Source organism: Mercenaria mercenaria, chromosome 4, assembly GCF_021730395.1.
Source record: "Mercenaria mercenaria strain notata chromosome 4, MADL_Memer_1, whole genome shotgun sequence".
NCBI classification, from domain to species: domain Eukaryota; kingdom Metazoa; phylum Mollusca; class Bivalvia; order Venerida; family Veneridae; genus Mercenaria; species Mercenaria mercenaria.
Window position 1 is genome coordinate 32,521,439 of NC_069364.1, and position 12,931 is coordinate 32,534,369.

The 12,931-nt window shown below is 39.0% G+C and overlaps 1 protein-coding gene across 1 annotated transcript in view; it reads right to left on the reverse strand.

Annotated features, from left to right (window-relative positions):
• LOC123551405 (transcription initiation protein SPT3 homolog) overlaps positions 1-12,931 on the reverse strand; it is a 138,121-nt gene that overhangs the window by 71,796 nt on the left and 53,394 nt on the right. The gene's annotated exons all lie outside the window — the stretch shown is intronic.

Consider the following 12,931-nt stretch of genomic DNA (forward strand, 5'->3'; position numbering starts at 1 on the left):
CATTCATATATTCACCACTCCTGTGTTTCAATCATTCATATATTCACCAATGCTGTGTTTCAAGCATTCAGATATTCATCACTCCTGTGTTTCAATCATTCATATATTCACTAATCATGTGTTCCAATCATTCATATATTCACCACTCCTGTGTTTCAAGCATTCATATATTCACCATTTATGTGTTTCAATCATTCATATATTCACCAATGCTGTGTTTCAAGCATTCATATATTCATCACTCCTGTGTTTCAAGCATTCATATTTTCACCACTCCTGTGTTTCAATCATTCATATATTCACCAATCCTGTGTTTCAATTATTCATATATTCACCAATCCTGTGTTCCAATCATTCATATATTCGCCACTCCTGTGTTTCAATCATTCATATATTCACCACTCCTGTATTTCAAGCATTCATATATGCGATTAAATACAGGTTGCTCAATGGTACCACAGTATTAGGCTGCCAATGAACAAACATAAATGGCACGAAAAGCTTGCCTGCTCAAGGACAAAACACATCAACAAAGTCTGACTACTCAAGGAAAAAACAAACCAATGCAGCAAAAGGGTCTGGATACCCAAAGATAAAACATACCAGTTCAGCAAAGAGTCTGGATACTCAAGGATAAAACACACCAGTGAAGCTAGGTCTGACTAATCAAGGATAAACACACCAGTGAAGCCAGAAGGTCTGACTAATCAAGGATAAACACACCAGTGAAGTAGAAGGTCTGACTAATCAAGGATAAACACACCAGTGAAGCTACAAGGTCTGACTGATCAAGGATAAACACACCAGTGAAGCTACAAGGTCTGACTAATAAAGGATAAAACACACCAGTGAAGCTACAAGGTCTGACTAATCAAGGATAAAACACACCAGTGAAGCTACAAGGTCTGACTAATCGAGCATAAACACACTAGTGAAGCTACAAGGTCTGACTAATCAAGGATAAAACACACCAGTGAAGCTACAAGGTCTGACTAATCAAGAATAAAACACACCAGTGAAGCTACAAGGTCTGACTAATCAAGGATTAAACACACCAGTGAAGCTACAAGGTCTGACTAATCAAGGATAAAACTCACCAGTGAAGCTACAAGGTCTGACTAATCAAGGATAAACACACCAGTGAAGTAGAAGGTCTGACTAATCAAGGATAAACACACCAGTGAAGTAGAAGGTCTGACTAATCAAGGATAAACACACCAGTGAAGCTACAAGGTCTGACTAATCAAGGATAAAACACACCAGTGAAGCTAGAAGGCCTGACTAATCAAGGATAAAACACACCAGTGAAGCTACAAGGTCTGACTGATCAAGGATAAAACTCACCAGTGAAGCTACAAGGTCTGACTAATCAAGGATAAAACACACCAGTGAAGCGAGAAGGTCTGACTAATCAAGGATAAAACACACCAGTGAAGCTAGAAGGTCTGACTAATCAAGGATAAAACACACCAGTGAAGCTAGAAGGTCTGACTAATCAAGGATAAACACACCAGTGAAGCTACAAGGTCTGACTAATCAAGGATAAACACACCAGTGAAGCTACAAGGTCTGACTAATCAAGGATAAAACACAGCAGTGAAGCTACAAGGTCTGACTAATCAAGGATAAACACACCAGTGAAGCTACAAGGTCTGACTAATCAAGAATAAAACACACCAGTGAAGCTACAAGGTCTGACTAATCAAGGATTAAACACACCAGTGAAGCTACAAGGTCTGACTAATCAAGGATAAAACTCACCAGTGAAGCTACAAGGTCTGACTAATCAAGGATAAACACACCAGTGAAGTAGAAGGTCTGACTAATCAAGGATAAACACACCAGTGAAGCTACAAGGTCTGACTAATCAAGGATAAAACACACCAGTGAAGCTAGAAGGCCTGACTAATCAAGGATAAAACACACCAGTGAAGCTACAAGGTCTGACTGATCAAGGATAAAACTCACCAGTGAAGCTACAAGGTCTGACTAATCAAGGATAAAACACACCAGTGAAGCGAAAAGGTTTGACTAATCAAGGATAAAACACACCAGTGAAGCTAGAAGGTCTGACTAATCAAGGATAAAACACACCAGTGAAGCTACAAGGTCTGACTAATCAAGGATAAACACACCAGTGAAGCTACAAGGTCTGACTAATCAAGGATAAACACACCAGTGAAGCTACAAGGTCTGACTAATCAAGGATAAAACACAGCAGTGAAGCTACAAGGTCTGACTAATCAAGGATAAACACAGCAGTGAAGCTACAAGGTCTGACTAATCAAGGATAAACACACCAGTGAAGCTACAAGGTCTGACTAATCAAGAATAAAACACACCAGTGAAGCTACAAGGTCTGACTAATCAAGAATAAAACTCACCAGTGAAGCTACAAGGTCTGACTAATCAAGGATAAAACACACCAGTGAAACTACAAGGTCTGACTAATCAAGGATAAAACACACCAGTGAAGCTAAAATGTCTGACTAATCAAGGACAAAACTACAAGGTTTGTATACTCAAGGATAAAACATACTAAAGTAGCAACAGAGTCCGACTACTCAGGGACAAAACATACCAATGCAGCTGTAAGGTCTGGATACTCAAGGACAAAGCACAACAAGGCAGCTGTAAGGTCTAGATACTAAAGGACAAAACACACCAATGCAGCTGTAAGGTCTGGATACTCAAGGACAAAACACAACAAGGTAGCTGTTAGGTCTAGATACTAAAGGACAAAACACACCAATGCAGCTGTAAGGTCTGGATACTCAAGGACAAAGCACAACAAGGTAGATGTAATGTCTAGATACTAAAGGACAAAACACTCCAATGCAGCTGTAAGGTCTGGATACTCAAGGACAAAGCACAACAAGGTAGCTGTAAGGTCTAGATACTAAAGGACAAAACACACCAAAGTAGCTGTAAGGTCTAGATACTAAAGGACAAAACGCACCAAAGTAGCTGTAAGGTCTGGATACTCAAGGACAAAACACAACAAGGTAGCTGTAAGGTCTAGATACTAAAGGACAAAACACACCAATGCAGCTGTAAGGTCTGGATACTCAAGGACAAAACACAACAAGGTAGCTGTAAGGTCTAGATACTAAAGTGACAAAACACACCAAAGTAGCTGTAAGGTCTAGATACTCAAGGACAAAACACACCAAAGTAGCTGTAAGGTCTGGATACTCAAGGACAAACTACACCAAGGTAGCTATAAGGTCTAGATACTGAAGGACAAAACACACCAAAGTAGCTGTAAGGTCTAGATACTCAAGGACAAAACACACCAAAGTAGCTGTAAGGTCTGGATACTCAAGGACAAACTACAACAAGGTAGCTGTAAGGTCTGGATACTCAAGGACAAACTATACCAAGGTAGCTGTAAGGTCTAGATACTCAAGGACATACTACACCAAGGTAGCTGTAAGGTCTAGATACTAAAGGACAAAACACACCAAAGTAGCTGTAAGGTCTGGATACTCAAGGACAAACTACACCAAGGTAGCTGTAAGGTCTAGATACTCAAGGAAAAACAATCCAATACCTGTAAGGTCTGACTCAAGACCAAAACACACCAAAGTAGCTCTAAGGTCTGACTCAAGGACAAAACACACCAATACAGCTGTAAGGTCTTAACACTCGAGGACAAAACATACCAATACGGCTGTAAGGTCTGACTCAAGGACAAAACATACTAATGCAGCTGTAAGGTCTGACTAATCAAGGGCAAAACACACCAATACAGCTGTAATGTCTGACTCAAGGATAATACACACCAGTGCAGCTGTAAGGTCTTAACACTCGTGGACAAAACGTACCAATACAGCTGTAAGGTCTGACTCAAGGACAAAACATATCAATACGGCTGTAAGGTCTGACTCAAGGACAAAACACATCAATGCAGCTGTAAGGTCCTAACACTCAAGGACAAAACACACCAATACAGCTGTAAGGTCTGACTCGAGGACAAAACATATCAATATTGCTGTAAGGTCTGACTCAAGGACAAAACACGTCAATGCAGCTGTAAGGTCCTAACACTCAAGGACAAAACATACCAATACGGCTGTAAGGTCTGACTCAAGGACAAACATACCAATACAGCTGTAAGGTCTGACTCAAGGACAAAACACACCAATACGGCTGTAAGGTCTGACTCAAGGACAAAACATACCAATACAGCTGTAAGGTCTGACTCAAGAACAAAACATACCAATACAGCTGTAAGGTCTGACTCAAGGACAAAACACACCAATACAGCTGTAAGGTCTTAACACTCAAGGACAAAACATACCAATACGGCTGTAAGGTCTGACTCAAGGACAAAACACACCAGTGCAGCTGTAAGGTCTTAACACTCAAGGACAAAACATACCAATATGGCTGTAAGGTCTGACTCAAGGACAAAACACATCAATACGGCTGTAAGGTCTGACTCAAGGACAAAACATACCAATACAGCTGTAAGGTCTGACTCAAGGACAAAACATACCAATACAGCTGTAAGGTCTGACTCAAGGACAAAACACACCAATACAGCTGTAAGGTCTGACCAAAGTACAAAACACACAAGTGCAGGTGTAAGGTCTGACTCAAGGACAAAACATACCTATACAGCTGTAAGGTTTTAACACTCAAGGACAAAATATACTAATAGAGCTGTAAGGTCTGACTCAAGGACAAAACATACAAATACAGCTGTAAGGGCTGACTGAAGAAAACAAGAGGGCCATGATGGCCCTATATTGCTCACCTGAGTAGAGTTGTTTGCCTGAACAAATTTCTTAGCTAAAGCTTTAAAAACAAGAAAATTAGGAGAGAAGGTCAAGGTAAAGATTATGCAAGATTACTTTTGAAATCTGTAAAAAATATTACTGGTGGTCCAAATCCTTTTGCTGTAGCTTAGAAAACATGAAAGGTCAGTAGGTCACATTGATGATCACTGAAAGTCTGTTTAAAGACCGGCATGCAAAAGTATACATGTCATCCATATTTCAAAGCTGTATCTTCAAAAACAAGAAAGTAAGTCAGTAGGTCATATTCAAGGTTACTGAAAATCAGTTTTAAGATCAGTGTGCAAAACTGTACATGTCATCCAAATTTCAAGGCTGTATCTTAAAAAACAAGAAAGTAGGTCAGTAGGTCACATTCATGGTCACTGAAAGTCAGTTTTAAGATTGGTATGCAAAACTGTATAATAAAAAATATGTCATCCAAATTTCATGGCTGTATATTAAAAAACAAGAAAGTAGATCAGTAGGTCAAGGTTACAGTCAAGTGAACCTTAATTACTTGAGGTCATGAATGGATAGGTAATTATAATAAAACAGTCTAGGAAATATGATCAGATATCCTTGTCTGGCCAAAGTTCGTGGATACAAGAAACAACCATTTCATATCTAAATTTAATTATCAAACAGCAACAAACAAATACTTACAATTTAACATTTAATCTATATCCTTTAAAAAGACATGCAAAAAGCATGAAAAATATGTCAAACCTTCCAGAATTATGCAGAACAAAACATGCATGTCTACTAGTTAAGCTACTTTCATTTTCGTGTAAGTTCGTAGATGACGTCATCAGTTTATGTGCTCACAAAATATTGTCAAAACCAAAACGAGGCTGTCAAGTAAAAATGTAAGCAAAGCAGACAATATTTGAGAAATAAAAATGTCATTCTATGGTTTTTAAGGGGATTTTGAGTTATGGACAATTTGGGATTAGTAAAAACAAGGTATTTCTGCATGCTTGGGCTTATATTGGTGTTATTACCTATAAAAATCTCATATTTTGACTTTTTTTTGGCGGCTGACAAAAGTTTTATGTTTACTTACGGATTTTCTGTTGGCAACTGTGAGCGTACGCCAAAGCTGGAGTGTGACGTCATATGTAATGGGGAGTGCACAAACTTACGCTATCCACGAACTTAGGCTAGACAACGATAATTTTTGAAGTAAAAAAAAATGTGACCCTCGGGGCGGGGCCTCTTTTCACCCCTGGGGCATAATTTGAACAATCTTGTTAGAGAGCCACTAGGCAATGCTACATAATGAATATCAAAAGACTAGGCCTTGAACTTTCAGTCAAGAAGATCTTTAAAAATTCTTTCCTATGTAAGTCTATGTAAAACTTGGGACCTCTAGGCAGGGCCTCTTTTTACCCCAGAGGCATAATTTGAACAATCTTGGTAAAGGACCACTAGGCAATGCAACATAACCAAAATTCAAAAGCCTAGGCCTTGCAGTTTCAGACAAGAAAGCCTGTAGATCTTGAAACCCCTTGGGTGGGGCCTCTTTTCACCCTAGGGGCATAATTTGAACAATCTTGGTAGAGAACCAAAAGGCAATGCACAAGACCAAACATCAAAGGCCTAGGTCTTTTGGTTTCCGACAAGAAGATTTTTTCCTATATAAGTCTATGTAAAACTTGGGACCCCCGGGATGGGGCCTCTTTTCACCCCAGGGGCACAATCTTTATAAAGGACCATTAGATGATGTCACATGCCAAGTATTGAGGCTCTATGCCTTGTGGTTTTGGACAAGAAGATTTTCAAAGTTTTCCCTATATAAGTCTATGTAAACCATGTGACCACAGGGCGGGGTCATATTTGACCCTTGGGGAATAATTTGAACAACCTTGGTAGAGGACCACTAGATAATGCTACATACCAAATATAAAAGCCCTATGACCTGTGGTTTTGGACAAGAAGATTCTTTAAGTTTTCCCTTTCGGTTGCCATGGCAACCAGAGTTCTAAATGGAATTCAATTCTTTGAATATTTTCTAAAGAAGACCATCCAAGGAACATCCCTGTGAAGTTTCATCAAAATTGGCCTGATGGTTTAGGAGGAGATGTTGTTTAAAGGAAAGTGTGGACGGACCGACGGACGCTGGACAGTGAGCGATACCAATAGCTCACCCTGTGCCTATGGCTCAGGTAAGCTAAAAAACATACCAATGTAGCTGTAAGGTCTGATTCAAGGACAAAATATACCAATACAGCTGTAAGGTTTGACTCAAGGACAAAACACACCAAGGTAGTTGTAAGGTCTGAATGCCCAATGACAAAACACACCAAGGTAGTCTAAGGTCTGAATGTCCAATGACAAAACACACCAAGGTAGTTGTAAGGTCTGAATGCCCAATGACAAAACACACCAATGTAGCTGTAAGGTCTGGATACTCAGGAACAAGGCACAACAATGTAGCAACATGGTCTGACTGCTCAAGAACAAAACACTCCAATGCAGCAATAATCTGGCTGCCCAAGAACAAACTAGACGCCCACTAGCAACATGTCGAGCCTGCAAGCTGTCAAAAGGACTGGGAGTTGCACACAACACTCTGTCTCATTCAGGCAAACATTTATGTCAAATTAAAAAAAAAAATTGCTTTATGCATGACAAAGTTACAGCCCGGACAAGCTCTAAAATGACCTCTGACCCCAAAGTGTGACCTTGACCTTTGAGATAGAGACCCCAGATTTGAGCACGACACTTCGTCTCATAGAGGTGAACATTTACGCCAAAGAAGAAAAAGGTTGCTCCATACTTATCAAAGTTATGGCCTGGACAAGCTCTAAAATAACCTTTGAAAAAGGCATTTGACCCCTAACTGTGACCTCGACCTTTGAGATAGGAACCTCGGTTTTGCACATGACATTCCGTTTCATTCAGTTAAACATTCATTCCAAATATAAACAAGATTCCTCAATGCATGTCAAAGTTATGGGCCGGACAAGAGCTGCCAAGACCATTGATCTCCAACTGAGACCTTGATCTTTAAGACAGGAACCTGGGGTTTGCGCACGACACTCCGTCTCACTGATGTTAACATTCATGCCAAATATAAAAAGGTTGCTCCATGCATGTGGACAAACAAATCCAGACTCACACAGGCATGCACATACACCAAACAGCCATTTGGACAACTATGTCTCCGCTTCAACAAGCGGGCTTGACAAAAACCAATAGCTACAAGGTCTAATGGACAAAACACATCAATGCAGCTGCAGGATCTATCTGCTCAACAACAAAACATATCAATGCAGCTACAAGGTCTGGATACTCAAGAACAAAATATACCAATGCAAAAACACGGTCTGGCACCTCAAGGACAAAACAAACCAATGCAGCAACCGTTAAGTGAGTGAGTGTCTGACTGCTCAGTGACAAAACACACCAATGTAGACACAGGGTCTGACTGCCACAGGGTCTGACTGCTCAAGGACAAAAAACCCAAGTGCAACAACATGGTCTGGCAGCTTAATGACAAATCAAACCAATGCAGCAACAGAGTCTGGCTATTCAATGATAAAACACACCTATGAAGCAACAGAGTCTGGCAACTCAAGTGCAAAACACTCCAATGCAGTATGTCTTCCTGCCAAAGGACAAAACAAAACAAGCGGGCCAAGATGGCCCTAGGTCGCTCACCTGAGTAACACACCATAACAGTGTAAACATGTTTTATCTAGTAATTTTATGGAGACAAATATTCTGACCAATTTTCAATAAGATTGGACCAAAAAACGTGGTCTCTAGAGTGTAAACAAGCATTTTCTTTGATTTGACCTAGTGACCTAGTTTTTTACCCCACATGACCAAATTCGAACTTGTCCAAAATTTCATGAACACAAACATTCTGACAAAGTTTTGGGAAGATTGGAGCAAAAAAGTCGCCTGAGTGTATACAAGCTTTTCCTTTGATTCGACCTAGTGACCTAGTTTTTGACCGCATGTGACCCAGATTTAAAATCATCCAAGACTTCATGATAACAAATATTCTGACCAAGTTTTATGAAGATAGAATAAAAAATGTGCCCTCTAGGGTGTAAACAAGCTTATTCTTTGATTTGACCTGGTGACCTAGTATTTGACCCCACATGACCCAGATAAAAATTCATTTGATATTTCATGCAGACAAACACTCTAACCAAGTTTCATGCACATCAAACGAACAAGATTGTTAACAAGCTTTTCCTTTGATTTGACCCATATTACTCAGTTTCGAACTTGGCCTAGGAATCATGAAGATAAACATTCTGACCAAGTTTCATGAAGATAGGGTCATAAATGTGGCCTCAAAAGTGTTAACAAGCTTTTCCTTTGATTTGAGTGGGTAACCTAGTTTGTGACCCTATATGACCCAGCTTTGAACTTGGCCGAGAAATCATCAAGATAAACATTCTGACCAAGTTTCATGAACATAGGGTCATAAATGTGACCTCTAGGTAGTTTAAAAGCTTTTCCTTTGATTTGACCTGATGACCTAGTTTTTGACCCAACATAAACCAGTTTCGATCCAGGCCTAGAAGTCATCAAGATAATTATTCTGTGTAAGTTTGTATCAAATCAAAGCATAAATGAAACCTCTATATGGCTTAAAGGGCCAAAATAGAAAATTTTGCCTCTTTCAAGGGCCGTAACTCTAGAATTCATTATGGAATCTAGCCGAAAAGAAACAGAAATCTTATTGTGACTAAAGTTGTGTGTAAATTTGGTTAAAATAAAATACTAAATGTCACTTCTATCGTGTTCACACGGTAAAAATTTACAAATTTTAGCTCTTTCAGGGGTCGTAACTCCTGAACCTATGAATGGATCTGAAAGATCATGGAATCCAAGAGTTATTGTTGTTAAAGATATTTTGCAAGTTTGTATCAAATCAAACCATAAATGAAGTCTCTATATGGCGCAAATCCAATATAGCAAATTTTGGCCCTTTATGGGCCATAACTCTGGAACCCATATTGGAATCTGGCCAGTTTTCGAAAGGAACCGAGATATTATGCTAATACAAGTTGTGTGCAGTTGTGTGCAAGTTTGATTAAAGCTGATTGCAAAATGTGGCGAATTTTGGCCATTTAAGGGGCCATAACTCTGGAACCCATGATAAAATCTGGCCAGTTTTCGAAAGGAACCTAGATATTATGCCAATACAAAATGGCGCAAAAGCCAATATAGCAAATTTTGACCCTTTAAGGGGCCATAACTCTGGAACCCATATTGGAATCTGGCCAGTTTTCGAAAGGAACTGAGATATTATGCCAATACAAAGTGTGTGCAGTTGTGTGCAACTTTGATTAAAGTTGATTGCAAAATGTGGTCTCTATCATGTTCACAAACCAAAAATAGCAAATTTTAGCTCTGGAACCCATGATGGGATCTGGCCAGTTTTCGAAAGGAACCGAGGTATTATGCCAATACAAGTTGTGTGCAAGTTTGATTAAAATTGATTGCAAAATGTGGTCTCTATCGTGTTCACAAGAAGTTGTGACAAAATGCAATCACAAAAGCTCACCCAGTTCACTACGTGACAGGTGAGCTAACAATAGGTACAAGGTCGGATACTCAATGACAAAACACACCAGTGCAGACACAGGGTCTGACTGCTCAAGAATAAAACACTCCAGTGCAGCATGTCTTCCTGCCAAAGGTGAACAAAGCAACAGGTACAAGGTCTGGATACTCAAGGACAAAATGAATGTATAATGAACCTTATTCTTCAAGACCATTTTCGCTATTTCTACAGATACTAGGTAATTCTCACCACACCAGGACTGACATTTGACATTAAATGTTATTGAAAACCAACCACAAAGTCACACTGAACCTGAGCCCTAGCGATGCAGCTGCTTGTAGAATATTGTTTCAGTGTTTTATTTTATTTCATTGTGTGATAATCAAGTGCTGTATTTGTATTCGCATTGTAAAGAATTATTCCAGACTCTGTAAAATAGATAATATTTGTATGTTTGCGTGTGTGCATGGTGGGCGGGGGGTTGGGGGAGTGGGGGGGACATGTAATAATGATACTACAGACCAAGTTAGATGAAGATCCTTCAAGCAGTTAATAAGAAGAAGTCTTTTAAAGGCATTTTAGTGCTATTTCTATTTTAGTTCTAGTAGCTTCTAAAACGGGCAAAATAAATGCCCCCGTTTGAACAAAATTGGGAGAGGACTTTATAATGGTGCTACAAAACAACTTTGATGAAGACCCTTCTAGTGGTTCATGAGAAGAAGTCGTTTAAAGGTATCTAGCAGCCCCTGAAAGGTGCCAAGTGACTCAATTTGAACACAATTGAAAGAGGACCTTATAATGATGCTACAGACCAAGTTTGATGAAGCGTTTCATAAGAACAAGTTGTTTAAAGGTTTTTCTATTTTTAGCTCTGGTGGCCCCTACAAGGGGCAAAGCTAAACCATTTGAACAAACTTGATACAGGTCCATGCCAAGATGCTACTGACCAAGTTGAAATTCTGATCAGTAGTTTCAGAGGAGTAGGAGTTTAAGTAAAAAATGTTGACGCAGGACGATGGACTCCGGAGTATCCACCTATACAAAGTTCAGGTTAGCTAAACAATGGGGAATAATTCATGAAATATTGGTGCAAGATTTATGACCCTTGATGTGGGTGATGATGATGAATAACTATTTTAAGTTTGAAACAAATCCATCATGTAATTACAGAGATAAAGAGAAATTCTAACACGATCTACATCAGTTGCTATATAAACATATAGCGAAATGACCCATACATGAATTAAGAAATAATAAATATGTCCCTATATTTTATCAGTTAATAAAATATGGGCAGGAGTTTGGATGTGTAATATTTTAAATCACGAGTGCGTAGCATCCGAACGATATAGAAATCAGAAGTAAATACTTCATTCAAAGTTTATATATGCAGTTTCTAAAAATAGTACACGTCACCTACATGATGGCACTGAAACATACACGCCAGAACATTGCGGCATATAAACACGTAAACACTTGAGTCTGGAAGATTGGAACATGAATTATAATTTATTTACTGTCGAAGTAGAATCTAGTTGACATCTGTGGTGCCTACAACGCAGAAATTTTGTTTCAGAAAATTTGATGTACTTTTTATTACTACTACTTAGCACTGAAAAAGTCGTATCTAGTCGGCATATAACGGAAGCAGAGTAGAATCTCACAGTCATGTTACAATCGTAGGGTGAAATGGAACAGCTATATTTTATCGTAGATTCATGTATAGGCGATTTCGCTATATGTTTAAATAGCAACTGGTGCGGATCGTGTTACAATCTACGATAAAATATAGCTGTACCATTCCACCCTACGATTGTAACATGACTGTCTGTGAGATTCTATTCTGCTTCCGTTATATGCCGACTAAATACTCGACTTTTTCAGTACTCAGCAGTACATCAAATTTTCTGAATCAAACAATTTGTGACTGATGAATTTATTTGTTTATATTTTTACCGTAAGAAAATGTTTCAGCCCGGTAAATTTCAACTTCAACATCAGTGCATCTAACTCTGGTCGTGTGCGTAGTTTACAATGTCTGCATGGTTAGTACCACAAAATGTCAACTAGATTCTTCTTTGACATTACTTTATCGTACCTTAGATATTATTGAAAATTGTATTTTCACAGCAGTGACTGCTTAACCTTTAGCCTGCTGGCGGCAAATATGTCTGCCTTTGCGACCAGTGCAGACCAAGATCAGCCTGCACATCCGTGCAGTCTGATCATGGTCTGCACTGTTCGCTATTCAGTCAGTAAATTTTCAGCAAACACCCCTTCAAATAATAAATAGTATTGCCCAAATTGAATGATGGACCAGTCCATTTTAGAAATTTAGCAGGGTAAAGGTTAATACTTTAATTAGAATTTACTGAATATCAAAAAATTCCGTTTTAACTTTTATGCAATGCTTTCCAATCGTGGGGAGGTTTTTATAATAGCATATGGCCAGCCGAATGACATATCGAGCTAAAATGTAGTTCTGAACAAGAGCACCGCCTTGCGGGTGCTGACGCTCATCTGATTCTTTTTGTGTAATAGAAATATTGTCCTACCCATGATTTTCTAAGTCTAAAAAGGGCCATCATTCTTGCAAAAAGCAGGATAGAGTTATGTT